The sequence below is a fragment of the Psammomys obesus genome, unplaced genomic scaffold (genome assembly GCF_907164565.1).
Source record: "Psammomys obesus unplaced genomic scaffold, mPsaObe1.curated_primary_1811, whole genome shotgun sequence".
NCBI lineage: Eukaryota > Metazoa > Chordata > Mammalia > Rodentia > Muridae > Psammomys > Psammomys obesus.
Genome location: NW_026592890.1, coordinates 13,729,168 through 13,734,761, shown reverse-complemented (window position 1 = coordinate 13,734,761; position 5,594 = coordinate 13,729,168).

Genomic DNA, 5,594 nt, shown 5'->3' with positions numbered 1-5,594 from the left:
AAGGAAGGAAGGAAGGAAGGAAGGAAGGAAGGAAGGAAGGAAGGAAGGAAAGAAGACTCTTATCCTACGGCTTCTTCTTACAGGGGTCATAAGAAGTCAGGCTTTGGCCAAGGGCTAGCTGGGCTCTAAGATTCTCATGATGCTGTAAGGAAGGAGCAGAGTCTGTGGAGTACAGATCAGTGCCTGCTCTCCTTTGACATGCTTGTGGAGGACTCTAGTCTGTAGGTTCCTGCATCCACCTACCTAGACATAGGGCAGAGGTCACTTTCTCTATCCAGTTATAGTCTTTCCTGGCTTTGAGAAGTATCCTTGGTCCATAAAGCAGGGATGAAGTTCCTAAACTTCCTTTGAGTCTGAGGAAATGTGAAAGTTTAGGAGTCTGGGTCTATGCAGCAACTATAGCACAGTAAACCTGGAGCGCAAGGAGGAAGACACGAATCTTTAAGAGGCCTGGTTCCTACACGGCTGTGCTGGATCCAGAGGCCATTATCCAGGTAGCATTGGGAGGGGTCACTTCAAGAGGGCTCTTTAGCTGTCGAAGCTGAAAGAGTAGACAGGGGAGAGTAATGTGCAGCCAGGTAACATGCTCACAGTCCACTGTGTCTGCAGACGCTGGCATCAGAGGGGTACCATGCCCTTCAGTTTCTGCATTCACACCTGGCTGTTCACCTTCCGAATGCTGAGTCCTTGAGAGAAGCGGTGGCTTCTCATGCTACAAACACAGGCCTATCACTGGCACTCAGCGAGGTTTCTCTCATGGTGAGAGCACTGGGTTACTGAATGAGTTATCTACTTTTGCTTGTCAAGTTGTAAGGTTTTTGTTTTGGTTTGGTTTGGTTTTTTGGGTTTTGTGGTTTTTTTTTTTTGTGGTTGTTGTTTTTTAAACATATTCTGGATATTGACTCCTGGTCAGATACATGATTTTCAAACACGTTCTCATACTTTCTTGATCTTGCCTTTGATGCATAGAGCTTTTCCCTCTCAGTTGTTCCCTTCATCCATTTTCATCTTTCTCTGTGCTTTGGTGTCATATGTGGAACAATTTCGCTAATCTAATGCTGTCAAGTTTCCACTATTCTCCCTTCTAAGAGAGTTTTTAAAATGTTTTTCTTATACTAGATTTAGCCCTTGTACTGTAAGAATTTTGGATTGTTTCTGTAAGTGTACAATCCGTTTGACTTACTTATATGTATTGCTGTAGTGTGCCCACACTTTCTTTTTGCACAGGCACATCTCGCTTTCCTGTCCTCATGTTTTAGAGACCACCCATTCCTCCACTGAACAATCTTGTGTCCTGTTAAAAACCATTTGGTCACATAAGCAAGGTTTATCTCTGACTTTGTTCCATTCTATAGAGCTGCATTTCTGATTCTGATTACTATAGATTTAGAAGCAAAGCAAATGCTACTGGGTTTTGATAAGGAACCCAAGATGGCTTCAGGCAGTAGAGAGCTCTGACACCATTTGCATCTTCTTCGGTTTCTTTAAGGAACATTTTTTTTTTTTTTTTTTTTTTTTTTTAGTTTTCCAGGCATAAACCTTTCACCTGTTCAGTTCTTTGAAGGCACTTTATTCCATTTGAACTCTGTTGAACATGTGCTTGCAAAGTCATTAAGAAATTAGTAATTGTTGAACACATATTCTGTGCCACAGTCTTACATATTTTCCAGCCTGGTAGTGTCTAAAAAGGTTTTCTTTTAAGATAGACATTTCTTTTTTAAACATGCTAACAGCCTTGTAGAAGAGGTAGGTCCTGTTTTCCAAAGAAGTCAGAAAGCTCATGAACCTCAGCTGCTCACATCATGGCAAGACAGAGCCAGACACAGGGCATGCGTCTGAGCCCCTGGCTGCACCAGCCCATGTTCTTTGCATTAGAGCCAGCTGGATAAATGAGTCGTGACACACATTTGTCCTTGCATTTCTTTTGTTGTTGTTGTTGTTGTTTTGTGTTTTGTTGTTATTTCTTTTGATTTATACAGAATCCCTTTAACACGTCTTTTACCACCATCTGGAGCTTTAATTAAAAAGCATTGAAAAAAATATTTTTCAGATTACTTTGTCTGTAACCCCCAGAGGAACCCTCAATAGATCAATTGATGCCTCATCTGTTTTCAATGCCACAACATAAATAAAACTCAATGCACTTCAGCATGCTACTCCAAAGGAGGGCCTTTTATCCAGACTCTGTAGGAGACCTCTGTCCACCCACAGTCCACACTCCACCCACAGAACTGTTTGTGTTGTGATATAGAGCTTCTTGGGGACCATGAGAAGATGGGGCTAGGAAGTATGTACAGGGTTACTAGATCTACCTAACAGGCTGGTCCTTTAGGAACACGCGGGGTGCCTGTCCCAAGTCTAATCTCGTCACACACCTTGGACCTTTGCCAGCCCAGCTGAGCCAGAGCTACCGGACACTCTCACGTTCTGTTTCTGCCAAGTAGCATTAATGGTTTCTTGGTTCTCTGCTCAGGTAGAAGGCTAGAAGCTGTCCTATCGATAGACTGCGGGTTGGCTCTCTCTGGGTTTGTATTGTCCCACTGGCAGAGTAGCAGAGCTCAGCATAGCTTCTGTGACATTGAGCACAGTGGATTTCTGATCTAGGCTGACCTGAGAAGCTGCTCTTTTGCCCTCAGAATTCGTGTAGACAGGAGCTTGACATACACACCCTCTCATGACAAGGCGATGATATAGATGCTCAAGGTCACTCGTGAAGTGTCTATTGGTAAAAACCCAAAACCAAAAAAACAAAAAAAAAAACTTTTTTCCATTTGAAAAAGTGCCATTGGGGGCTGGCAAGATGGATCATCCATTAAGAGCACTGGCTGCTCTTCCAGAGGACTTGGGTTCGATTTTCAGCACCCACATGGCAGCTCACAACTATCCGTAACTCCAGTTCCAGAGGATCTAAAAATATCACCCAGACATATGTGCAGGAAAAACACCAATGCACATAAAATAAAATAAAGAAAGGAATGGTGCCATTCAGAGTTGGTCTTGACCATTAAATAGCATCTTACCTAGAAGTGGCCAGGAAGAGGGTTCCCATAAGCCTGGGCTGTGAAGGAGAAGAGAGAGGATCACAGGTATTTGCTCTCGTTGACTAAAGAAAAGAAAAGCAATGGATGGAGGTGAGACATGACCACCTTGAAAGTGATAAAGGCTTGACTTTAGATATAACCCAGCCAGCAACGCTTCCTCAGGTCTGCTTGGCCAGAGGAAGGTTCTTCCTGCCTTGCATTTCAGAGACCAGAGTAAACCAACTTTGAACATGCTTTGCACCATCTAGAAGATGACTTGGTCACTCCAGATATCTCAAGATGGCTTTTGGGATGTCCAGAGGCTGGAAAGCTGGTGAGAACCATGAATTTTACATCTTACAGACATATCACAACCTCTAAACTCTGCTTAGCTCACCAGGTTGCTATGGGGCAGGAGTACTACTTCTGAGGACCCATGTAGCTGGGTAGTCTGGGACCCTCTAAATTCAGGGAGCTTGCCTCCTTTGTTCCCATTGTCTAATTTTTTAGAGGGTAAAAAATTAATTCCTTAATCGGCAAGAAAGCAGATGAACATAGGTCGTTTGAACCTGACAGAAAAACTGGCCCTGCCAGCCATGGATCCGGAGCCCTGGGTGGAGAGGTTCGTAAACCTCAGTTCTGTGATGGCATTCCAGAAGGGCAGCCCATGCTCTAGAAGAGTGAGCCCAGTTGTTGGCACGCAGGACTAGTACGTGATACTAGTGACTTAAATCCAAAGAAACTGCTTATGGCAGGGCACTGGGAACAGGCTGCTTTTGGGAACAGATCAAGGCCACTCAGAGGCAAGGCTGTATTTGAGTAAAAAATAGACACTGAAGATCCCAAGGGCTATTGAACTCCAGAGGTTCAGGAGTCCAGCACTATGGAACTCCAGGATTATAAAAACCCAGGGCTGTAGGAACCCAAAGACAAAGGACCCCAGGGCTATGGGAACCCCAAGCCTGTGGGATCCCAGGACTGTGGAGCCCTGTTTATCTCTGTAGCTGGCAAGGGTCTGGACCCTGAGGACGCTGTGAGTTGTTCAACTCTGTCCTGTTGCTGTGTACTGAAGTTTGTTTTCATCTCAGAGCCTCTCTGGGAGTGAGGACAGCCTGTATAGGGGTCATGCATGAGCTTCTTGGCTCTGTAATCTGCCCTCTTCTCTAAGCCACACTCTCTATGCAGAGCTAAAGAGGCCTCTGTGCCCTGCCAGCTGAGAGGAGCAGGTGATACAAACAAAAGACCTGGCCAGCGGATGGCACAGGGCCTTGGTGCCAGCGGATGGCATAGGGCCCTGGTGCCTTGGTGGCCTCAGCATTTAGAGCCATGCTCCCAGGCCTGAGGCTGCCCGGGATCAGAGCAAAGCTGTAACTTGGGGTTTGGCTGCCTTTAGAAGGGGCTTCCTGGCCTTCCCTCCCAGAGCTGCCTCATCAATGCTGTCTTTGTCAGTTCCCTCCAGGCCTCACGCTGCCATGGAAACGCCTGGCCTGGTGCTCTGTCCACAGCTCCCACATCCCTTCATAGGGAAATGAGGAGATGGTCCACATGGAGGTTTCCCCTGATGTGTTGCTGACAGCCGGCTAAATGTCACCACAGTAACTGCAACCTTGTCTAGCGCTCACTCCCGATGATGACTCCTTCTGGGTTTTTTTTTTTTTTTTTTTTTTTGTGTGTGTGTGTGTGTGTGTGTGTGTGTGTGTGTGTTGCAGGTGCTAATGGTGAAGAAGAGTTCTTTTTCCCATCTCACCTGCTCCTGGTACAGGCTGAACAAATCACAGCTGTGATGCAGATCCCTGCCCAGTGTGGGCACAAGGGCCAGAGCCGTGGGGTGAGTCGGGCAGTGAGCTGAGAAGTGCAGGTTTTACCTCCCATGGACAGCCAGCTGAGGGGAAGCCTCGCGTGTTTGCTCTCCTTTTCAGCAAGTCTCGGGTCTGAAGACTAGAATTTTGCTCCATAGGCGTCAGTGAGCCTGAATGGCTGTAACTGTGATATTTTTCGACCACGGGGTGTATGCCATACCCTAGGCTGTCGTACTTAGGCTGGGCTTCAGGAGCCTGTCCCAGGAATCTCATGCTGGCCACCTTGTGCGACTCAGCAAGCTCCTCACCAGACGTATATGCTCACACACGTCTGGGTTCTAAACCCTGCCCTGAAAGAAGTCTGTTGCAGTGTTGAGCCAAAGTTCCTGATCTAGATGATCCTGCACTGCAGGAGCAGTGCAGGCCAGTGTGCGAGCCGAGGGGTGTGTGGGCGGTATACACAAGCTTTGATGTTTTTATGCTAGGACACATGTCACCGGGTCACAGGGGCCACCATAGGTCTTTTTACTTGTGTCTGGTAAACATGCAGGTCAAGCCTTAGGGAAGGAGAGTTGCCTTCCAGCAGCCTGAGGTGAGCTTTGTGTCCGTTTCAGTGTACATGCTGCTCACAGCTCCGGGGATGGAATCATGGCATCGAGGACAGTGAGCAGCCGCTGACGCTAATCCTGAAAGGCAGGCATGTGTCTGTGGGAGTGGACAGGGTCACATTTCAGATGAGGTTGCTGAGAATCAGAGAGCTTGCAGGAACTACCTG